Source organism: Mustela erminea, chromosome 9 (genome assembly GCF_009829155.1).
Source record: "Mustela erminea isolate mMusErm1 chromosome 9, mMusErm1.Pri, whole genome shotgun sequence".
NCBI lineage: Eukaryota > Metazoa > Chordata > Mammalia > Carnivora > Mustelidae > Mustela > Mustela erminea.
The window spans coordinates 58,027,092-58,052,709 of NC_045622.1; the positions used below are offsets into that span (position 1 = coordinate 58,027,092).

The 25,618-nt window shown below is 43.2% G+C and overlaps 1 pseudogene; it reads right to left on the reverse strand.

The window, feature by feature from the left end:
* Window positions 1-18,165: 18,165 nt before the first annotated feature.
* LOC116599743 lies at window positions 18,166-18,470 on the reverse strand (annotated as a pseudogene).
* Window positions 18,471-25,618: the final 7,148 nt, after the last annotated feature.

Genomic DNA, 25,618 nt, shown 5'->3' on the forward strand with positions numbered 1-25,618 from the left:
CAAGAGCTTACTGGCCCTAATGCTTGGTGAGGACCTACATGTTGGCAGGAGCTGACAGGACAGGCTTCCTTCCTGCTCAGAAGAAAGAGGGTGCCTCCTGGGTCTGGAGGGCTACGGGGAAGAAGTCACCAGGCAGGTTTTGGTTACTGGCTCCATCTCTCCTGAGTCTCTAAGTCACTGGGGCTTTGGGCAAGTCAGTTCTTTGTCCTGCTCGGGCAGAATCATCCTTATGGGACCTTTCAACTCTTGAGCCTCCTCCTTCCACACCCAGGCGGTGATACAGGAGGGAAAGCCTTGGTGTAGACTGCATAGGACCCTTCACAGCAGGGCCTGTGGGAGGGAGGCCTTGGGTAAGAAAGGCTGAGTAGGACCTGAGGGTGGGACAGGGAGATGATGATTTTGGGGCTGGAAGATGACCTTCAGGCTCTCTTACGGCTTTACGGAGGCGAGAGCTGAGCCGCAGGTGGGTTGGCTACCGTACGCCCTCTGGTGCCAGGGGTTATAATGTTTTCCCATCTCCTCACCCTTGTCTGGCACCAAGCTTGGCTCTTGTGAGGCTCATGTGAGGCCGTGCTCATGAGTATGAAGCAGGAGGGAGTAAAGGAGGAGGGCCACTCGGTCACGGGCAAGGCCAGGATGTCAACGTGTGGGGGCTGAGGAAGCAGGTTGACGGTTCATGCCCTCTGCCCTGGGAGCTCCCCGTGTGGGAGATGGGCAGTTGGGTGTCAGGAAGAGCTTGAGACGGGGAAGGGCAGGTCAGACAGTCAGCCCGTGTGCCACGTATGGTAGTACCAGTCACTAAAGTATCGAAACACTAGGTAACCTTTAGGAAGAGCTTAGGTCCCAAGCCCCTTGATTGCCCCCAGTCTCCTTGGCCTCCAGACACCCTGCATGAGCACCAGCAGGGGTGGGAGAGCTGGAGCCCCCACACCTGCTCCAGGCCCTGGGTTCTGACCTCTGTCTCCTTGTGTCCTCCTGACCACCGCCAGGACCCCAGGGACAGCGCTGGAATTCCCAGACCCACTCATGAGGCCCTCAGGCTGTGGCTTCTGATGGGGCCAGTCACTCTCACACGACAACTTGTGGGGATTCCTGCCTCCCTTGTGAACTGTACCGGTGGTTAACTCACCACCCCTCCTGGAGAGGAGAAGGAAACAGCAGGGGAGGAATTCTCTTCTGGGCCTCTGGTCTCTCTGCGGGGGGGATAGGATGGCAAAACCTGGCAAGTATGTGGTCTTCCTCAACTGTGATGGAGAGGGCTGTGAGTGCCAAAGCCAGTCTGCAGGGTCTCCCTGAGACTCTGCCTCCTCTTTCTCCGGTCAGGGTCACCCATCTGGCACAGCAGACCTGTCACCTGTCCTCCCATTTCGGCACCTGGCATAAGCCACATATTCCTGGGAGCCAAGTGCAGCTGGGAGCCAGTGCCTGCCAAATGCTGGGAGCAGTTCTGCCTCTGTCCTCTGTGGGTGCTTGGCAGGCTGGGCCCCTGCTCTCCTTGGCCAGTTCCTGCCACAGCTAATCTCCTCCTTGGGGCCTGGGCCTGGCACTGAGCCCTCCCTGGCAGAGCGGACTGCATGTGGGTGTCTGCCAGGCAAGCCTGCCTCTGTTGCTGGCACTGGCTCCATTTCCCTGGAACCCTTCCCGGGGGCCACCGTCCCTTGCAGAGTTCTCCTGGGAGCCTGCCGGGGGCTTCTTTTGTGAGCACAGCACCCCGTCCTTGCCCTGGATTTCTCTCCCTTTGCTCTTCGGGTGTTCGCAGGGTGTTTTACTGTTTCCAAAGCTTTCACATTTTATCCCATGCTCAGAAGCCCCTCAAAGAGCAAGAGGTGGCCCTGAGATGGAGGGCCCAGGAGTGAGCCGAGTTCCCGGAGGACTGGTTCTGTCTCTGCCTTTGGGCCCTGGGACAGAGCTTGGTGTGGGTCTAAATGGGGCAGGTGTCAGGCAGTGCAGCACAGGGTGGCCTCGAGACTTCTTCCAGGGCAGGTATCAGAGGGGTCAGGAAAATCTGGAGCCTGCTGTGACTCCCTGCTTGCCTGATCTGAAACCAACAGGGAACTTTTCTCACAAGTGTCACGGCTTTGGGGTCAGTCTGAAAGGGCGGGGAGAAAGGGTTGGTGGGTTGGGGCTCCTGCATTACCAGGCCACATGGAGACAGACCTGGCTGAGAGCGAGCACAGGAAGTTACCTGGTGAGGTGGGGGGCCCACTAGGGAAAGATGTGGGTGCTTGTTCCTAAGTTGCCTCTGCATGATACCTTGAATGTCAAAGTTTGGGCAAATTGAAGTTGGTAAGAGCTGGTTTGCTTGGTTCCTTCTTGATGGTTTACAGCAGTCTGTCAGCCAGGTCATTCACCTGGACTCTAGGATAACTGGGGGATTGCTGGCTCCCTCATGGTGGTCTGTCTGTTCCTTCACTGGTCTGCTGGTCCTCAGGGCTGAGGACAGCTTTGTGCGTGGGTGTCCTGCCCCTGAAGCTGGCTGTGCCCTTGTGGCTTTTGGCCTTCTCCTTACGCCACATGTCGCCCTGATGGCGTTGGATTCCAATGGAGCGATTTGTGAATTCTGGGTGTACTTCTGGGAGGTGGCCTACCCCCCCTCCCATCCCTCCGCCTATTCTTCTGGGAAGACTTTCTCCTTGACCAGCTAATGTTCTTCTCTACCAGGGAGAGGGGAACAGCATCCTTGCGGCCTCAGGTGAGCTCCTCAGAGGCTGAGGGCTGGGGCCCATGCAGGAGCTGGTGTCCGCTGGACTCTGAAGTCCAGAAGACTCTTCTGAAGGGGATTGGGAGCAGTGTAGTTGGGGGACAGCTCAGGGAAGAAGATGGGCGAGTCAAGATGCAGTTCTTTGCTCAAGAGACTTCCCTTCCCCCGGTTGGTGGACCCAAGTGAGACCATTGGTGCTCATTTGAAATATCATTAGGTTTGCTTGCTCCCATGTATATTCTATGTTAAGATTTTTCCATTTTATCCTTGATTTGACTCACTAAAATTTTTTTATTCATTAAAAATTGAGTGAAATATTAACATGGCTCTAAGGCACAGACTTGGACAAGTTCGTAACTCTCCGGTGTCACTCTCCTCCTCCTTCTACCCTGTGTCCATCTTCTTGTTCTTTTCACTCAGTTCCCCCCACTCCCTGGATATAACCAAGCTTACTAACTTCCAGGTTACCTTTCCCAAGTTTCTTTTTGTACAATTTTGCAGAAAACATATATATTTTCTTATTTCCCTTTCTTTCATAAGAGGTGGCATACTATATAGGCTTTCTCACATTTTACTTTTTCACTTAATAATACATTTTGGAAGACTTTCCATATCAGTTTGTAGGTAGTGTTCTCTTTCTATAGCTGCATAGTATTCCACTGGCTGGATGTACCATATTCATTCAGCCATTCTCCTGTGTAAGTTCCTTGGGTCATTTTTGATATTCTGCACTTAGAAATAATCCTACAATGCATTCCCTTGAGCATACATATTCGTGTACAGTTGGAGATGTTTGACCAGGGTAAATTACAATAAGTGGGGAGAGCATGTGTCCTTTTGTTAGACAATGCCAAGTTCTCCCTGATTGGGGTTTACCAATTTGCATTCTGGCTAGTGATGTATAAGAGAGTCTGGCTTCCCCCAGGCTTGCTAACAGAATGTATAAGGTATAATTTTCAATTTTCCCCAATCTGATTCAGTAAGATAGTATCCTGGTGTTATATTAACTTGCATTTCTCTTATTAAAAGTGAAATTGAGTATTCTTTTCATATGTTTAAGGGACATTAAAAAAATTTTTTTTGGTAGATTGTCTGTTTCATGTCTTTGACCTTTTTTCTACAGGTTTTCCAAACTCTCATCCCCCTGCCCCAATTTTTAAAAGTTCCTTGTATATTAGAGATGTTAGACATTTATCTGCAAACATGGTTGTACATATTTTCTCCTAGTTTGTCATTTACTTTTTGCCATTTCTTTGTTTCTTTAAGAAGATTGGGGGTGCCTGGTGGCTCAGTGGGTTAAGCCTCTGCCCTTAGCTCGGGTCATAATCTCAGGGCCCTGGGATCGAGCTGCACATTGGGCTCTCTGCTTAACGGGGAGCCTGCTTCCTCCTCTCTCTCTGCCGGCCTCTCTGCCTACTTGTGATCTCTGTCTGCAAATAAATAAATAATTAAATTTTTTTAAAAGAAAATTTTATTTTCATATAGAGCAATGTATTAATCTTTTAATTCTTCTGGGTTAGTTTTCTTTTATTAAACCTAGGAATATTAAGTTACAACAAACTCCTTGTATAAATAAAATATTTGAACAAAATATTTGAATAAAATATAACAAAATATAATAAAATATAACAAAAATATTTGAATAAAATATTTGTAAGTTTTAATAACCTACTTTTCAAATTTTCAAGATTTTTTCACTTGTTTTAATGTTCTCGAAAAAATTAACCACTTAACCAATACATAAAACATGCACCTAAATGTCTGGGCCCCAGTATGGCTCAGCATAGTGCTGATGGGAGGCCCATCGCTCACTTTGGTCTTCCATTAGATCCAGTAGCAAGGCACAGTCCCTGTTCAAGAACTATGGCGGCAGCAGCAAAGCTCGCAGAAGCCTCAGCTGACTGGATTCTGAGGTCTCCAGTAAACTCCATGGTTTCCCATGCTGAACAGACTTGTAGGACAGAAAACCCTCACAGCTCCCCCGTAGTTGCCTCTTAAAACACGGCTTTGCATCTCAGCTCTTGCCTATCGCTGCCTTCCTCTTCACATTGCACTGGGATAGGGTGGCAGGACCCTAAACCCTGCCCCGCCCCGCCCCACCTTCCCTACAGAAGGGCAGCCCAGCATTGCCTTACCTCTGTGAAGGCACGCTCCATGCTCCTTGCAGATCCTTCAGACGCTCCTTTGGATATTCCCTGTTTAACTCTTTGTAGGTGATTCATACCTAAGAAGAAAAAGTAAAAATTTCGAAGCTGACTTGAATTTACATTTAAGCTTTTCACAGAAACTAAATCAGTTCAGATTTGCCTTTGTCCACATCTGCTAACTAATGAATGATAAGAGCCAATGCTTGTATTGATGGTAGGTATGATTTAGGGTTGATTTTGAGCTGCTTTTGAAATGCTTTAAAAACAAAGACATTTCCTGACTGTTATAGGAACTCCTATAAAATGGACAGCAAATCAAAGAATCTTGAGACCGGCCAAAACAATCTTGAAAAAGAAAAACAAAACTGGAGATATCACAATTTCGATTTCAAGTTCTAATACAAAGCTGTAGTAATCAAAACAGTATGGTACTGGCACAGAAATAGTCACATAGATAACGGAACAGGACAGAAAGCCGAGAAATGAGCACACAATTATATGGTTAATTAATTTTCAATGAAAGAGGCAACAATATGCAATGGACAGTCTCTTCAACAAATGGTATTAAGGAAAACTGGGCAGTTACATGCAAAAGAATGAAACTGGACTACTTTCACCATACACAAAAATAAACTCAAAATGGATTAGAGATGTAAATGTGAGAACTGATACCATAAAAAGTCTAGAAGAGAGCAGAGGGAGCAATGTTTCTGACATCAGCCATAGCAATATTTTTTCTAGAGATGTTTCCTGAGGCAAGGGAAATAAAAGCAAAAATAAATTATTGGGACTACATCAAAATAAAAAGCTTTTGCACAGGAAAGGAAATGGTCATCAGAACTAAAAGACAACTTAATGAATGGGAAAACATATTTTCAAATGACATATCTGATAAAGGGTTAATATCCAAAATATATAAAGATCTGAAACAACTCAACACCAAAGAATCCCAAATAATTCAATTTAAAAATGGGCAGAAGACATGGCTAAATGGCTAAAATTAACACAAGAAACAAGTGTGGCAAGGATGTGGAGAAAAAGGAACCCTGCTGCACTGTTGGTGGGAATGCACACTGGTGCAGCCACTGTGGAAGACTGCATGGAGTTTCCTCAAAAAGTTAAAAATGGAGCTAGCCTACAATCCAACAATTGCACTGTTAGGTATTTGCCCAAAGAATACGAAAACAGTAATTTGAAAGGATATATACACCCCTGTTTTATTGAAGCATGATTCAAAATAGCCAAATTATGGAAGCAGCCCAAGTGTCCACTGATAGATGAATGGACAAGGAAGATGTGGTATATATACACAATAGAATATTACTCAACTGTAAAAAGAATGAAATGTTGCCATTTGCAACAACATGGTTGGAACTAGATAGTATAACGCTAACTGAAATAAGACCATCAGAGAGAGACAAATACCATATGATTTCACTCTCATGTGGAATTTAAGAACCAAAACAAAGGAAAAAAGAGAAAGGCAAACCAAGAAATGGACTCTTAACTACAGAGAACAAACTGATGGTTATCAGAGGGCAGGTGGGTGGGGGATGGGTGAAACAGGTGACAGGGATTAAGGGAACACTTATGATGAGCACTGAGTAATGTATAGATTTATTAAATCACCATATTTCACACCTGGAACTAATATAACACTGTATGTTAGCTATACTGGAATTAAAATAAGAAATTTAATAGAATAAAAGAATCTTGAGAGATTTTTCCATGAACCTAGACAGATGGCTATTATATAAGTGAAAATCGGTGAAAGTGCTTCCTGATATTACCCACAATAGAAGAGATAACTGGCCATGATAGTGAACCAACCTTGGTGGGGTAATTCTAGGAGGTGTTGCCAAGGATGTTTCCAACACAGGTCTTAACCTGCCAATGACAGTCCTGGCAAAACTGTAAAGGTAGGAGATGGATGGACCAAGTCTCATGGTCCCACTGAACACCTCCAAGCGGGCCCCAAGTACTTCTGGTTATTGTTTATTCTCAAGGTGGAATGAGGTTTTGCCTTACTGGAGAGCTGTGGCTGTAATGTAGTTGCAGTAAATTCACTTGATTGTGTAGTTTTCTGGACTCGGGGAATCCCAACCTATCTCTGCAGTTAGAGGGACACACACTTCACTGGTACTCTCATTACAGAATGCTTTACTTTTTTCTTTTTTTAAGATTTTATTTATTTGTCAGAGAGAGAGAGAGAGAGCAGAAGCAGGGGGAATAGCAGGCAGAGGGACAAGCAGGCTCCCTGCTGAGCAGGGAGCTGGATGGGGGCCATGATCCCAGGATCCCAGGATCATGACCTGAGCCAAAGGCAGACACCTAACTGACTGAGCCACCCATGTGTCTCCAGAATGCTTTACTTTTTACTCCGAATTTCCACTGAGCTTTATCATTTACAAGCTTCAAGGAAGAGAGAGGACTATACAAATTCTAAAAGTATAATTATCAAAATTCTCAAAACCTCACACTGCCAGGGCCTGAAGCGGGGGGCTGGGGGGAGGGAGTCCTGTGGAGATGGGTCTTACTGCCCTCAGCAATGAGCAATAAGTGCTGATGGCAATAAGACCAGTCCCTCTAGGACCTACAGGTGAGTGGCTGTGGAGTTCATACAGGCTGCCTTCCTGTTTGCCATCCTAGATTCTGCACTGTTGGTACAGGCTGATATGACTAATTATGGATATTACTAATGACCGAGACGATACCTCCAGCTTTATCACCAATGGGTAAAAGCAGGATTTCCCAAACACCCACCTCTGTATTTGGTGAAACCTGGAGGTTTGGTTTTCTGAAAACAGCATCAGGGAAAAATTGTTCTTGAGCCTCAGCCGAAGGGCCATTATCAGGTCTGTTACCTGACATAGCAGTCAAGTTCCAAGGGGCTGATCCTAGTTCCTCAGCTTCAAAGAACAGTCACTTCTTCCTGATGTCTGGGCATCCACCCCATGAAAAAACCCCAAACTCAGAGTTATTAGGGATCCTCCAGAAATTTCTAACTGCAGCAGTGGCAGCTTCTGCTCAAGATGACAAAACAAGATTCATTTTCACATTCTTCAGTGCCGCCATTCATGTTGCCCATTATTATACCTTGATACCCTCTGGTGCCCTAACAAGAGCCCCTTTATCTTCATCCTATTAATTTTGACCTCTGTGGTCTTCTTCTGCTATGTAAGAAAAAACCCAAACCATAGCTACTGTTCTGAACTGAACTCATCACTGACAGAATCTAGTAACTGTCCCTCCAGACAGGTCAGAAGGAGAACTATCCACCATGGTCCCCTCCGGGTATCTAGGTTTTCTTACATTGTGACTTGCAACATTTGACCTTGTAACAGCTGGAGCTTGATTTCACACCGACAAAACAAAGTGCTCTGGCAGGGCTCTCCAAATCCTCCTGGCCTGACCCGCCTGTCAAGAGTGGGCATTGGCATCGGGCCATCCTTGCTACAAGAGTTGCTTTGTGCCCTTCAGGACACTCCAGCTTTCTTCTCAGAGCTGCTTGACTCTGTTCAGGGAAAATGACCCATATGGAGGGACACTAAGTTTGGACTCACTCCTGTTGTGCTAAAATGAGTTTCCAGTACAGTCTGTGCTCCACGAGGATGATGTGGACATCCGACTGCCTGCTGGAATATAGAAAGTCGAGCTTTCCATGTCCATAAATATTCCTTTACTATAAAGCTAATGAGTGCAGACTGTTCGTTAGCTGGATGCATCAAAACTAGTATAACCTTTTTTTTTTAAATTTTTTTATTTTTTATAAACATATGTTTTTATCCCCAGGGGTACAGGTCTGTGAATCACCAGGTTTACACACTTCACAGCACTCACCAAAGCACCCGAATGTTTATAGCAGCAATGTCCACAATAGGCAAACTATGGAAAGAACCTAGATGTCCATCAACAGATGAATGGATCAAGAAGATGTGGTATAGATACACAATGGAATACTATGCAGCCATCAAAAGAAATGAAATCTTGCCATTTGCGACAACATGGATGGAACTAGAGTGTATCATGCCTAGCGAAATAAGTCAAGCAGAGAAAGACAACTATCATATGATCTCCCTGATATGAGGAAGTGGTGAGGCAACATGGGGGCTTAAGTGGGTAGGAGAAGAATAACCTTTTTTTTTTTAAACTAGTATAGCCTTTTGAAAATAATTTTGTTTTTCTCTGTGCTCCTTCCAATTTTTTCATATTATGAACGATGATACAATCATGATCTTCTTTTCTACCTTTTACAACTTCTCTGGTTATTTCTTGGGAGCAAGCTGATGGATTTGGATTGATGGGTGAAAGGTAGGCACATGTGTTAAAGGTTTTTTTTTTTTTGTTTTAAACTTTAATTCCATAGTGCTGAACTGCCATTCAGTGAGATTTTATCTGTTTATAATCCCAAGAACAGTATGTCCATGGGTTCACTTGCTCATACCCCTATCAACACTGGGAATTGGCATGTCTTTTCATCTTTGCTGGAATGGGACATGACTTGTCTAATTTTGTCTTACTTAGAAATTCTGGGATTATTGGTGAACTTACCTTTTATATGTTCTGCTGGATTGTTGAGAAGCTGCTTTCTGGAGAGGTGGGTCTCTGGGCTGCAGAGGGCCCCACTTGTGTGAGAAGGTGGCCTGAAAGGGCCTTACCATCGTCAGCATCTCCTGCTGCCCCAAACCTTGCTTATTACCATTGTAACAACCAATCTATATACACCACGAAATATAAGAGAACTAAGAGGGCTGTTACCTCAAAGCTGTCCAAGAAATTCAGTTTTATGGATGTGGAAGTGAATGCCTGTGATCACTGAATCAGGTCTTTTGTGTACAACTTCGGATCTGCTAGACCTCCTCCCTCTGTCCCGTCGCTGCCGCAGACAGCAATGGCCCAGCTTCCTGCAGTCCTGCAGCTCATCTCCTCCAGCCTCCAGCGTGGTCTCTGAGCCTTCTGCCTCACCTCTTGGCGCCTCCCCATTGAGGCTGTTGTCTGACTGCCCTTGGCGCTCACACCTCAGCTGTGTGCGGGGGATTCATGCTCCATGGGGTAGGCCTCTAATCAGTGGGAGATGGAGCCAGTGGGTACACTCTATCCTGCCTCACCCCAGGGATGGTCTTGATGTGACTTAGGAGGATCATTTAACACTTACCCTTGCTCGCTTTCACTGCAGTGACATCTCCCTGCTCGTTGTTGAGTAGTCAAGCAGCGATCCCTCAGCAAGGCAGCTGCTATACTCGTCTTTCTTCCTGAAGTCCATTCTGACTCTTCCGGGAGTGGCAGTAGACTTGGCTGGCCCCTCCCTGCCTCCCAGTCTTGGCTCAACCCTCATATTCGCAGGCTACCTATTCTGAACTGCAACCTGTTCAGTTCAAGACAGAGTCCGACTCTCTTAACCTCTACAGTTTCTATTTCCACAGCTCTTATTCTAACATATGATACAATCTGCTTATTCATTGCATTTATGGTTTATTTTCTCTCTCCTTTTACCACACTGCAAGCATCGCAAAGGCAGAATCTTTGTTCGAAATGTCCCATTTTTGCTGATGCACGTCAAATGACTAGGACAGTGTTTGGATCATGGATGGCATGGACTGAAATAATTTTTGCTGAATGAATACATATTTATAAAACAATTAGAACAGTTACTGGTAGAAATACAAATTGTCTCTTAAACAAATACAGTGTGTAAAGTAAGAAAATTATCCATGTGGCCTCAGAGCTGAGGCTTTTGATAATTCTGCATGTATGCCAAGCTCCTTAAGATCAGATACACTGTGGGAGTAACAAGGCAGCTTTCCCCCACCAACTTTACATGTCACTGTGGGAGTAACGAGGCAGCCCCCCCCAACTTTATATGTAGACTCACATGACAAATCTCTCCTAGAATGAATTATGTGGTGAAGTTCTTTCCCTGAGGAACAAAGCTACTAGATTTATATTTCTGCCATTGTCACAGATGCTTGGTAGCTCAGAGATCCCTATTAGGCATTATCATGGCAGACAACTTTTCTAAGTTATGGAACAATTCTGCTTTCTAGTATGTGGCGCCAGATCTGTATGTTACTTTCTTGTTCAGTAATTTATTTTTTTGGGGAAGAAAAGGGATTTTCCTTCAAATGCTTTTCAGAATTAGGGGTGGTATCAGTAATAATAAAAAGTTTACAGTGTGCCTGGGTGGTTCAGTGGGTTAAATAAAGCCTCTGCCTTCGGCTTAGATCATGATCCCAGGGTCCTGGGATCGAGCCCTGCATTGGGCTCTCTCTGCTCAGTGGGGAGCCTGCTTCCTCCTCTCTCTCTCTGCCTGCCTCTCTGCTCACTTGTCTGTCAAATAAATAAATAAATAAATAATCTAAAAAAAAAATAGAAAAAAATTTACACTTCTCTCCCCAAGAGAATCTACCCCTGGGTACATTAGCCCTCTCTTGCTGGAGGGAATGGAGTGCTCTGGAGGTAGTCCCATAACCCAAAGATAGCAGCATGAGATCTCAGCACAGATGCTTTAAGGATGGAGACCTGGCTGTGTCACATATTAGCCATGTGATTTGGAGCAGTTTAGGCTGCCTGACTAAGCCTCAGTCTCCTGTTCTATAAAATGACGGTAACAGAACAAATACATCATTGCAACATTGACAGAATTAAATAGGAGCTCTCTAAGCTATTGTTCTTACTATATTTAAGAGCTCAAATTTTGGGTCCATTTCATGAGATGACGGGGCTTTGCAAGCTGTAAGAGACCAAGAAGGACAGTGGGACACTAGCATTGGCCATCTCTAGCTCATGGGAGCAGAAAGAAAGTGGTTCATTTTCACCTTCCCTTTTTGTGCCTCTCCTTGATGACTTATCTCTAAATAGACATCTAGCCCAGAGGGTGGTGGTGGTGGGGTGGGATCTTCAAAGAGACATTTATGAGAACACCCGGAAGGAAAGAAGGATTGGATTGAATAGGCAGTCCATGGAGAACTCCACTGGTGGGTTCTCTGGTCCCAGGGCCATGGTGGCGACAGTGGCTTACCAAAGGACAAGTCCTCCTGCACTGGAGCCCTTCCCAAGGTCTGGAAGGCTCACACATTCACTGTGGGGGCCACAGAGGGAGACCAACGCACATCATTTTCCACTTTCATTCCTTTCAAGCTTCCCCTTTTCAAGGTACCAACCGATACTGAAACTTATACACCTCAAACAATTTAATACAGCCTTAGTTAAAGAGGACAAACAATTGCACTGCAAAACTTTCTAACTGAATTTAAATAAAAAAACAATCTTGGCGCTCGTGGGTATCTTAGCCAGTTAAGCAACTGATTCTTGGTTTTGGCTCGGGTCATCATCTCTCAGTTTTGGGCTTGAGCCCCACGTCAGTGCAGAGCCTGCTTCAGAGTCTCTCTTCCTCTCTCTCTCTCACACACACACTCTCTCTTAAATAAATAAAATCTTAAAAAAAAAAAAAGAATCTCAAAGAAGTCATGTGAACAAACGTAGCTTAAAAAAGTTCAGTTCAGGGGCGCCTGGATGGCTCAGTTTTTAAGTGTCTGCCTTTGGTTCAGGTCATGATCCTTTAAAAAAAAAGTTCAGTTTGCTGCTATTCTGAGGTACACTAGGTATAAATTGTTGCCTGGGTTTTTGAAGTAATTTAAATGAAATAAACTCATGTGTTTGGACATAGAAATTTAAGAGGGCATGGATTGCATGGAGCACTGGGTGTGGTGCAAAAACAATGAATACTGTTATGCTGAAAATTAAAAAAAAAAATTAGAAATTTAAGTCCACTGATACCAGATGAAAAAGTGTCTGGAGAATATGAACCATCTCATAAAGGTAATTATAGAAAAACATAAGATAATCTTAAGGGCAACCAATTTTTTTCCTAAGATAGACATTAAAAAAAGTAATAGTATTAAAAAGATATTCGTAACATTAAGAAACAATTGACTCAATGTGGTTTTGATTTGAATCTCCCTGACAATGTTGAACATTTTTTTCATGTGTCTGTTAGCCATTTGTATGTCTTCTTTGGAGAAGTGTCTGTTCATGTCTTCTGCCCATTTTAAGACTGGATCATTTATTTTATGGTTGTTGAGTTTGAAAAGTTTCTTATGGATCTTGGATAACAGTCCTTTGTAGTGTCATTTGTGAATATCTTCTCCCATTCTGTGGGTTGCCTCTTTGTTTTTTGTTGACAGTTTCCTTTGTTGTGCAGAAGCTTTTTATCTTGATGAAGTCCCAAAAGTTCATTTTCACTTTTGATGGATGCCTGTCTCACTCTGAGGTCTTTCATCTATTTTGACTTTATCTTTGTATATGCTGTAAAAGAACAGTTGAGTTTCATTCTTCTGTATATAGCAGTCTTACTTTCCCAGCACCATTTATTGGAGAGACTGTCTCTTTTTCATTGGATATTTTTTCCTGCTTTCTTGAAGATTAGTTGACTGTAAAGTTGAGGGTCCGTATTTGGGCTATCTATTCTGTTCCACTGATTTTTGTGTCTGTTTTTGTGTCAATACCATGCTGTCTTGGTGATCACAGCTTTGTAATATAACTTGAAATTGGGCAATACAATGCCCCCAGTATTGTTTTCTTTTTCAACATTTGCTTGACAATTTGGGATCTTTTCTGGTTCCATTCAGACAGAGAGTTTGACTTCTCTGCCAATTTGAATACTTTCATTTCTTTTTGTTGTCTGCTTGCTGTTGCTAGGACTTATAGTATTATGTTAAACAATAGTGGCAGGAGTGGGCACCCTTATCTTGTTCCTGATCTTGAGGGAAAGACTCTCATTTTTCCCCATGGAGAATGATATTTTCTGTGGGTTTTTTCATAGATGTGTTTTGTGAGATTGAGGAATGTTCCCTCTGTCCCTATACTCTGAAGGGTTTTAGTCAGGAAAGGATGCTGTGTTTTGTCAAATGCTTTTTCTGCATCAACTGAGAAGACCATGTGGTTCTTTTCTTTCTCTCTCATCTTATTTATGTCTTCTATCACATTGATTTGCAAATGTTGAATCACCCTTGCATCCCAGGGATAAATCCCAGTCATGGTGGATAATCTTTTTAATGTACTGTTGGATCCTATTAGCTAGGATCCTGTTGAAAATTTTGGCATCAATATTCATCAGGAATATTGGTCTGTAATTCTCCCTTTTGATGGGGTCTTTGCCTGGCTTTGGGATCAAGGTAATGCTGACCTTATAGAAAGAGTCTGGAAGTTTTCCTTCTGTTTCTATTTTTTGAAACAGCTTCAGGAGAATAGGTATTATTTCTTCTTTGAATGTTTGGTAGAGGCCGTGATCGTATAGTGGTTAGTACTCTGTGTTGTGAATGTTTGGTAGAATTCTCCAGGGAATCTGTCAGTTCCTGGACTCTTGTTTTTTGGGAGGTTTTTGATCACTGCTTCAATCTCATTACTGGTTATCGGTCTATTCAGGTTGTCAATTTCTTCCTATTTCAGTCTTGATAGTTTATAGGTTTCCAGGAATGCATCTATTTCTTCCAGGTTGCTTAACTTATTGGCATATAGCTGTTGATAATAAGACTTTCCCACATCACTTAACCTCACAGAGCTTTTTTCCATATGGAATCTTTGCTATGTTTTAAGAATTGAGCTAACATGAAAGCATCCCCAGAATGGCCACCCATATAGGGTTTTGTTCCAATGTGGACCTACTGATATATAAGACTGGGCTTTTAGTGAAGGCCTTCCCACATATTTATATTTATGGGTTTTCTGGTAATAAGCACTGGCTTCCACATGAAGACCTTCTCCCTACTTGCCCCTGTCAAAATGAATCTGCTTATTTTTTTAAAATTTTATTTATTAGAGAGAGAGAGAGAGAGAACACAAGCAGAGGGAGCTGCAGGCAGAAGGAGAAGCAGGCTCCTCATTGAACAAGAAGCCCGATGTGGGGCTTGATCCCAGGAACATGGGACCACAATCTAAGCCTAAGGCATACACTTAACTGACTGAGCCACCCAGGCATCCTGAAACTGCTTATGTTTAATGAGACTTGAGCTCATACAGAAGGCTTCCCACACTGAAGATATCCCCAAAGCTTCTCTGATGTCTGATAAGATCATTCCAGTACCTGAAGGCTTTCCCACATTCTTTTTTTTAAAATAAATTATTCTTAAAGATTTTTTAAAAGATATTATTTATTTATTTGACAGAGATCACAAGTAGGCAGAGAGGCAGAGAGAGAGAGGAAGAAGCAGGCTCCCTGCCGAGCAGAAAGCCTGATGTGGGGCTTGATTGATCTCAGGACCCTGCGATCATGACCTGAGCTGAAGGCCAAGGCTTTAACCCACTGAGCCACCCAGGTGCCCCTAAATAAAAATTTACAATAGCATAAAAAACCATAAGATACCTTGGAACTCAGGGAGGGAACTGCCTGGAACCGCAAGAAAAATTGTCTGTTGGGAGGTCGAACTTGGGCACAGTACTCCCCATCCACCTGGAGGGAACCTTGGGGTGCAGGGGGTGCAGCACACACCATGACCACCCGAGAGAAATACTTACAATAGTTTATAAGTTGGGGGGAGGGGAGCATCTGGGTAGCTTAGTCAGTTAAGCATCTGCCTTCAGGTCTGGCCATGATCCCGGGGTCCTGGGATGGAGAGCTCTGCCTCAGGCTCCTGCTCAGCGGAAAGGCTGTTTCTACCTCTCCCATTCCTCCTGCTTGTGCTTCCTCTTTTGAGCACTCTCTCTCTCTCTCTCTCAGTGAAATAAATAAATAAATAAAATCTTTAAAAAAATGAGTTCATAAGGAGACACATATGAGGAAATGTTTCTCAGAATTTTTAGTCACATCTAGGAACTGGATATGTCCAGCATTGGGATAATAGATAATTAGGAGAATGCAGGAGGTAAAAACAATAAACTAGATGTAAGTGTTAGCAAGAGAGCAGTCTTAAAAATGGTAGTGAGTGAAAACCAATAAGAAAGAGAATGACATTTTGGAACAACACATTATATAAGTTAAAATGATTCATACAACAATTATCCATATTTTACAAGAATAAAATGCAAGCTTAAGTTAATATAGTAAATACATTAGAGTGAGCGCCTATGTGGTGGGGAGATGGGTACTGAGAATAAAAATACAGATGAACCTCATACATACTGGTGACATTTATGTGCTCTAAAATGAGGATTATAACTAATCCTGTTTGAAGTACACTAGGTATAAAAGAAGGAAAAAAGCAAATAAAAATTATTTTTAAAAATATTTATTACAAGTCAAGCAGAGAGAGTCAATTATCATATGGTTTCACTTATTTGTGGAGCATAACAAATAGCATGGAGGACATGGGGACTTAGAGTGGAGAAGGGAGTTGGGGGAAATTGGAAGGGGAGGTGAACCATGAGAGACTATGGACTCTGAAAAACAATCTGAGGGTTTTGAAGGGACGGGGGGTGGGAGGTTGGGGTACCAGGTGGTGGGTATTATAGAGGGCACGGATTGCATGGAGCACGGGGTGTGGTGCAAAAATAATGAATACTGTTATGCTGGAAATAAAAAAAAATATTTATTACAGAGAGAGAGAGGATGAGTGGGGAGGAGGAACAGAGATAGAGGGAGAAGCAGACTCCCCAGGGAGCAGGGAGCCCAAGGTAGGGCTTGATCCCAGGACCCGGGATCATGACCTGAGCCAAAGGCAGATGCTTAACAGATTGAGCCACTCAGGTTTCCCAGCAGATAAAAATTTTTAGTAATTGATACAGATGTTTTTGAGTTGAGAGGATAGAAGGAAAATTCTCAGTTAAATGAAAGCATAGTGGCCTCCCATAAAATATTATTGCTGTGAAATAATGGGTTAGAATAACTCCACAAAATTCAAGCTTTATGAAGTATTCAGCTTAATGCCCAGTGTTTACAGAATAGCCTCTCGTATTTTTTATTGCTTTCAATTACCTTTCTCCTCTCTGCACCACTGTGGCCCTTTTACTGGGACGTGGTTCTTCTCTTTATGGTACATCAAAGACATAGGCTTTGAGGTGCATGTTGGAGACTGGGAGAATAAAAATTTGCAGTAGTATGGAGTGCCAAAAATCTGCAAGAGTTAGGAATATACAGAAGATGATGGCTGAATAGGTGGACTTGGCCACCAAAGGATGTCAGAAGAAACGGGGCCTCAGAGGAACAGACATAGAACCCCACGCCACTGCCCTTGTGTTGTGATAGGGTGCTCAATTTAGGGTGCTGGGCAGTGTGAAGGAAAATTCAGGTCCTTGCGGGAGGTATGGAGGCTGAGAAAGATTGTGAAGGGGGTCACAGAATGATGGCAATGATGTATGGCACAGGCTCCCAGGGACAAAAATCCCTTCTCTTTTTGTACCCTCTGCACTTCCACCCCACCCAGTGCTCCTGAGTCCTTCCTCAGGTAGAAAAGGAATCCTGAAGGGACAGTGCGAACCTGACTCTTCCCTCACTAGAGACCTTTACCTCAGAGCTCTGTCGGGCGCACTGCCTCTGGCTGGGGAGGGCAGAGTTGTTCATGGCCCTCCAAAAGCTCTACCACAGGGTCTCTAAGAATAGCATGCACATCTTCTTGGTCCCTTACAGATTTACTCTGGTGATACTAGTGAGCCACTGACCCAGAACATGGCCCCTAAACTTTGGTTTTGGGGTAGGGGAGTGTTCAGGGGTCACTGACTTTAACTTCCTTTCCAGGTGAGGTCACTGAAGCTGTGAAAATATGTCAGATTTCTGTCCAGTCAGGAGTGGGGGTAGGGCAGTCTACTTGTCAGATAAGAAAATGGAAAGGATGGGGCCAGGGGTCATGGTGGAGGCTCAGGCTGATGGGAAACCGAGGGAGCAGTGATGGTGAGCAAACTGTGGAGGGACAGCTCAGGTGTGGGTGGTGAGGACAGAAGGAAAGAAAGCATGAAATGTGGGAACAGTATTAAAAGAAGGCAGGAAGGAAAGGAGGGATGGATGAGGGAGGTTTTCTCAACCTCAAATAACTTCTCACAATAGCCAAGCCCTGTATTCAAACCTTGAACATTGTATCTTTGTTTGAATCTTTGTTGTATCATCAGAATAGGAAGGTATCAGGGTGTGTTCTTCCTAACCTCCAGCCACCCCACTTTCCAACGCAGAGTCATCGACACCTATAATCTCCATGGAGGCAGTGGGACTTACTGGCCAAAGGAACAGGGACTTTTAGTCAGAGAGGGTCCAAATGGAAATGAATTTAGGAAATGTCTTCATATCTCAGTCTCTCAGTAGATAATTCAATGCCCTCAGCATTTTTGTTTTGTTTAGTTTTCAAGTTCCAAAAAGGCCTTATTACATACAGAGGGATAGGGGTTCAGTCCTTCTCAGAGGACCGCTTTCTTCACGGTTGTCAGGACACTGCTCAGCTTCTCTCTCTTCCTCTTGGCCTGGATGTGTGTTCCCACAGTCTTCTTGGTGACCTTGAGGGCGCGCTTGTCCTTGGAGACCTTGAGCAGCTCCATGGGTGGCTGCCTCTTTTAGGGTGAAGGTACACACCGCTCCATCATTCCCACATGAACTTGGTGTGCTTGGTGAGGCGCCCTTGGTGGCTGTGCCTTGGCTCGCTCAGGTTCTTAGTCACCTTGACACCCTTGTTGAGGCCCACGGCCACAGGGGATCGCAGAGCCATGGCTGTTGCTCAGTGGCTCCTGCGGTAAGGGGGATAAAATACCTCAGGTCTTACTAAGCTAACCAGCGAAGCATGGTAACCATTGTAATTGCTTTTTCTTTTCTCTTGGCTCAAGGACAGAGCGTCCGTACTATTCAGGATCATTGCATCCCACACTTCCTTTCATCTAGTCTAGGGCCTGCTCCATCAATTATCTTTCATCTCCTGTACCATTTTCTAAATCTCCTCAGGATGATACAGTTTAATATCTCCTATTTTCCTTCCCCCTCCCCCTCTCCCTCCTTCCTTCCTTCCTTCCTTCCTTCTCCATGCCCAGCCTGGAGCCCAATGTGAGGCTTGAACCCAAGACCTGAGCTGAGATCAAGAGTCAGATGCTCAACTGACTCACCCAGGTGCCCTAATACCTCCTATTTTCAAAACAAACATGACAGCTTTCCACGCATGTGCTGGGCCCTCTTCAGAGCCAAATCTCTGCTAATGCCCTTCACAAGATGGCTCTCTCTCTCCTTTTTTAAAAATATTTTTTATTTTTTAATAAACATATAATGTATTATTAGCCCCAGAGGTACAGGTCTGTGAATCGCCAGGTTTACACACTTTACAGCACTCACCATAGCACATACCCTCCCCAATGTCCATAACCCCACCACCCTCTCCCTACCTCCCTCCCCCTGGCCACCCTCAGTTGGTTTTGTGACATTAAGAGTCTCTTATGGTTTGTCTCCCTCCCGATCCCATCTTGTTTCATTTATTCTTTTCCTACCTCCCAAACCCCCCACGTTGCTTCTCCACTTCCTCATATCAGGGAGATCATATGATAGTTGTCTTTCTCTGGTTGACTTATTTCGTTAAGCATAATACCCTCTAGTTGCATCTGCGCAGACGCAAATGGCAAGATTTCATTTCTTTTGATGGTTGCATAGTATTCCATTGTGTATATATACACACCACATCTTCTTTATCCCTTCATCTGTTGATGGACATCTAGGTTCTTTCCATAGTTTGGCTATTGTGGACATTGCTGCTATAAACATTTGGGTGCACATGCCCCTTCGGATCACTATGTTTGCATCTTTAGGGTAAATACCCAGTAGTGCAATTGCTGGGTCATAGAGTAGCTCTATTTTCAACTTTTTGAGGAACCTCCATGCTGTTTTCCAGAGTGGTTGCACCAGCTTGCATTCCCACCAACAATGTAAGAGGGTTCCCCTTTCTCCGCATCCTCGCCAGCATCTGTCATTTCCTGACTTGTTAATTTTAGCCATTCTGACTAGTGTGAGGTGGTATCTCATTGTGGTTTTGATTTCTATTTCCCTAATGCCCAGTGATGTGGAGCACTTTTTCACGTATCTGTTACAAGCTGGCTCTCTTAAGGCATGTTGTCCCCACATCCTTTATAGCCCCCTCCACCTGGTTTACACCTTAGCACTCCTGCAGAGTTTCCCGAGGGCTTTCATTGACAAGTTAAAGCCTAATTCCTCTCCTGCTGGAACTTTCCACTGAAGCCAACATTTTTCTCAGTCTCAACTTATTAAGACTTTCTGTATCTTTACTTTAGTGAAACAAAATCTGAATTCCTCTGTTTTCTGAGAGAGTTCCTGTTTACCCTAAATTTAAAGTCTGTTATGCAACTATCCTCAGTTGGTTTGGTTTTTATTTTCGGGCAACATGCTCTCCTGCTAACTCAAATCTGTGTTTTTGGTTTTTTTTTTCAAGATTTTAATTTGTTTGAGAGAGAGAGAGTGAGAGAACACGAGCAGGATGAGAAAGGGGTACAGGGAGAAGCAGACCCCCCACTGAGCAGGGAGCCTGACTCAGGACTCAATCCTAGGACCCTGAGCTCATGGCCTGAGCCAGAAGCAGATGCTTACCCAATCATGCTACCAAGATGCCCCTGTTTATTTTTTTTCCCCAAAATTATAGATATATTTATTTATTTTAGAGAACGATGAGGGGTACATTGGGAGGGGCAGAGGGAGAGGGAGAGAATTCCAGGCAGACTCTGCACGGAGCACAGATCCCAATGGGGGTTTGATCCATGACCCTGAGATCAGGGCCTGAACCTAAACTGAGTCCAGCATTTAACTGACTGTGCCACTTAGGTGCTGTGCCCCTCAAGTCTGGTTTTGAAATGAGATGAGATATACACAAGTAATAGTAGATACAACATTTTATTTAATTTATTTTTTCTTCTGGCTCATCTACTCTCGCGGTTTCACCTTGCACCTGCACAGGCTGATGCTACTGAAATCTGAAGTTCCATCTAAGGCTTCTTCTGTAGCCTTCAGAGTTCAGGATCTGAACAGCATCAGCCTAACTTCGCCTCTTAATGCCTTAAGTTGAACATGGCAAAAGTAACAGTTTCTACTTCTCCTTAATTATCGATGTTAGTGGTTGGACTTCACATGCAGTCACTCTGTTTAGAGACCTGAGAGTCATCCTGGACCTTCCCAGATCCAATCAGTTGTGAAGTCTTACCAGGATTACTCCTAAATGTTTCTGAAACCCGTTTTCTCCTTCCATCACTAATATATGGTGCACTCTAACCTCTGATTCAAATTCAGAGACTTTTCCCCGCCCCTCATCACTCTGTTTGTGGAGAGGAAATACAAATGTGGGCTGTCCAAGGGTGCTGGGCAATTGGCTTCTTGTTCTAGGGGTAGGTTTTTGTTTTGAAAGAGGCTAAGAAAATATAAACTGAGGATAATTTTTTTTCTTAGTCCACTTTTCTATGGAGGTAATTCTTTTTTTTCTCTTTAGAATATTAAGGTACAGAGGACAAATACTTGTGTTTTTAAAAATTTTTTATTTAAATTCAATTTATTGTTTTTTTATATTTTTATTTCTAAAAAAAGATTTTATTTATTTATTTGACAGAAAGATAGAGAGAGCCAGAGAGCACAAAGGGGGGCAGGGAACAGCAGAGGGAGAGGGAGAAGCAGGCTCCCCACTGAGCTGGAAGCTCCATGTGGAGCTCCATCCCAGTACCCTGGGATCATGACCTGAGCTGAAGGCAGACACTTAATGGATTGAGCCACCCAGGTGCCCCTAAATTCAGTTTAGTTAACACATAGTATATTACTAGCGTCAGGGGTAGAATTTAGTGATTCATCAGTTGCATATAACACCCAGTGCTTATCACAATTACCCTCCTTACTGCTCACATCCCAGTTACCGCATCCCCCACCCACCTCCCTTTCCATAATCCTCAGATTGTTTCCCAGACTTAAGAGTCTCTTAGGACTTATCTCCCCCTCTGTTTTCCTCTTATTTTATTTTTCCTTCCCTTCCCCTATATTTGTCTGTTTTGTTTCTTTAATTCCACAAATGAGTGAGGTCATATGGCATTTGTCTTTCTCTGTCTGACTTATTTCGCTTAGCATAATACCTAGAGGACAAATATTTCAATGAAGGCTTTAGTGAATGGGACCACAGACATCTGTTTAATACAGGCATCAGGTCTGTGATATGAAGGCTCACATCTAGCTCAATTCAGAGCAATACTTAAGGTTTAGATCAATACTCAGTGGGATGTTTCTTTTATCTTCCTGTGGTGGCAACAGATATGGTCGTTGAGGTTCTGGAGATCCTGGTTGTGGGTCCTTTTTTTGTGTTTTTTTCACCTTCAAGACCCAATCAGTTTTTTTTTTTTTTTAAAAGATTTTATTTATTTATTTGATAGAGATCACAAGTAGGCAGAGAGTAGGCACAAGTAGGCAGAGGCTTAACCCACTGAGCCACCCAGGCACCCCCCAATCAGTATTTTTTAACAGGACCTGGATAATCATTTTATTTAAAAATTCCATCTGTTCCGTTTAATGGTTAGATCTTCTGTGGTTTGGTTTCTGTCATTTTTGGCCTCTCATTGTTCTTAGTTCTTTGGTGCTGTTTCTTGGCATGCTTGGTAATATTCGATTGGGTTTGCTTGGATAATAGATATTGTATATGAAAACTGTAGAAACTTTGACTAATGTTCTCTTTCTCCAAAAAGGAAGTTAGAATTCTTACAGGTTCTGATGCACTTTATTAGTGTTGGTCTTCTGTTGGTTGCCTTTACTTCTAAGGCACAGCCCTGCTGCTGTCTCAAAGATAAGCCTGGAGTGTTTACGAGTGCCTCCCCATCTGCTCAGGCCCTGATCTTTCTTTTCTTTTTTTTTTTTAATTTTTTATAAACATGTATTTTTATCCCCAGGGGTACAGGTCTGTGAATCGCCAGGTTTACACACTTCACAGCACTCACCAAAGCACATACCCTCCCCAATGTCCATAACCCCACCCCCTTCTCCCAACCCCCCTCCCCCCAGCAACCCTCAGTTTGTTTTGTGAGATTAAAAGTCACTTATAGTTTGTCTCCCTCCCAATCCCATCTTGTTTCATTTATTCTTCTCCTACCCACTTAAGCCCCCATGTTGCATCACCACTTCCTCATATCAGGGAGATCATATGATAGTTGTCTTTCTCTGCTTGACTTATTTCGCTAGGCATGATACGCTCTAGTTCCATCCATGTTGTCGCAAATGGCAAGATTTCATTTCTTTTGATGGCTGCATAGTATTCCATTGTGTATCTATACCACATCTTCTTGATCCATTCATCTGTTGATGGACATCTAGGTTCTTTCCATAGTTTGGCTATTGTGGACATTGCTGCTATAAACATTCGGGTGCACGTGCCCCTTTGGATCACTACGTTTGTATCTTTAGGGTAAATACCCAATAGTGCAATTGCTGGGTCATAGGGCAGTTCTATTTTCAACATTTTGAGGAACCTCCATGCTGTTTTCCAGAGTGGCTGCACCAGCTTGCATTCCCACCAACAGTGTAGGAGGGTTCCCCTTTCTCCGCATCCTTGCCAGCATCTGTCATTTCCTGACTTGTTTATTTTAGCCATTCTGACTGGTGTGAGGTGATATCTCATTGTGGTTTTGATTTGTACTTCCCTGATGCCGAGTGATATGGAGCACTTTTTCATGTGTCTGTTGGCCATCTGGATGTCTTCTTTGCAGAAATGTCTGTTCATGTCCTCTGCCCATTTCTTGATTGGATTATTTGTTCTTTGGCTGTTGAGTTTGCTAAGATCTTTATAGATTTTGGACACTAGTCCTTTATCTGATATGTTGTTTGCAAATATCTTCTCCCATTCTGTCAGTTGTCTTTTGATTTTGTTAACTGTTTCCTTTGCTGTGCAAAAGCTTTTGATCTTGATGAAATCCCAATAGTTCATTTTTGCCCTTGCTTCCCTTGCCTTTGGCGTTGTTCCTAGGAAGATGTTGCTGCGGCTGAGGTCGAAGAGTTTGCTGCCTGTGTTCTCCTCAAGGATTTTGATGGATTCCTTTCTCACATTGAGGTCCTTCATCCATTTTGAGTCTATTTTCATGTGTGGTGTAAGGAAATGGTCCAATTTCATTTTTCTGCATGTGGCTGTCCTATTTTCCCAACACCATTTATTGAAGAGGCTGTCTTTTTTCCATTGGACATTCTTTCCTGCTTTGTCAAAGATTAGTTGACCATAGAGTTGAGGGTCTATTTCTGGGCTCCCTATTATGTTCCATTGACCTATGTGTCTGTTTTTGTGCCAGTACCATGCTGTCTTGATGATGACAGCTTTGTAATAGAGCTTGAAGTCCGGAATTGTGATGCCACCAACGTTGGCTTTCTTTCTCAATATCCCTTTGGCTATTCGAGGTCTTTTCTGGTTCCATATAAATTTTAGAATTATTTGTTCCATTTCTTTGAAAAAGATGGATGGTACTTTGATAGGAATTGCATTAAATGTGTAGATTGCTTTAGGTAGCGTAGACATTTTCACAATATTTATTCTTCCAATCCAGGAGCATGGAACATTTTTCCATTTCTTTGTGTCTTCCTCAATTTCTTTCATGAGTACTTTATAGTTTTCTGAGTATAGATTCTGTGCCTCTTTGGTTAGGTTTATTCCTAGGTATCTTATGGTTTGGGGTGCAATTGTAAATGGGATTGACTCCTTAATTTCTCTTTCTTCTGTCTTGTTATTGGTGTAGAGAAATGCAACTGATTTCTGTGCATTGCTTTTATATCCTGACACTTTACTGAATTCCTGTACAAGTTCTAGCAGTTTTGGAGTGGAGTTTTTTGGGTTTTCCACATATAGTATCATATCATCTGCGAAGAGTGATAATTTGACTTCTTCTTTGCCGACTTGGATGCCTTTAATTTCCTTTTGTTGTCTGATTGCTGAGGCTAGGACTTCTAGTACTATGTTGAATAGCAGTGGTGATAATGGACATCCCTGCCATGTTCCTGACCTTAGCGGAAAAGCTTTCAGTTTTTCTCCATTGAGAATGATATTTGCGGTGGGTTTTTCATAGATGGCTTTGATGATATTGAGGTATGTGCCCTCTATCCCTACACTTTGAAGAGTTTTGATCAGGAAGGGATGCTGTACTTTGTCAAATGCTTTTTCAGCATCTATTGAGAGTATCATATGGTTCTTGTTCTTTCATTTATTGATGTGTTGTATCACATTGACTGATTTGCGGATGTTGAACCAACCTTGCAGCCCTGGAATAAATCCCACTTGGTCGTGGTGAATAATCCTTTTAATGTACTGTTGAATCCTATTGGCTAGTATTTTGGTGAGAATTTTCGCATCTGTGTTCATCAAGGATATTGGTCTATAGCTCTCTTTTTTTTGATGGTATCCTTGTCTGGTTTTGGGATCAAGGTGATGCTGGCCTCATAAAATGAGTTTGGAAGTTTTCCTTCCATTTCTATTTTTTGGAATAGTTTCAGGAGAATAGGAATTAGTTCTTCTTTAAATGTTTGGTAGAATTCCCCCGGGAAGCCGTCTGGCCCTGGGATTTTGTTTGTTTGGAGATTTTTAATGACTGTTTCAATCTCCTTACTGGTTATGGGTCTGTTCAGGCTTTCTATTTCTTCCTGGTTCAGTTGTGGTAGTTTATATGTTTCTAGGAATGCATCCATTTCTTCCAGATTGTCAAATTTGTTGGCGTAGAGTTGCTCATAGTATGTTCTTATAATAGTTTGTATTTCTTTGGTGTTAGTTGTGATCTCTCCTCTTTCATTCATGATTTTATTTATTTGGGTCCTTTCTCTTTTCTTTTTGATAAGTCTGACCAGGGGTTTATCAATTTTATTAATTCTTTCAAA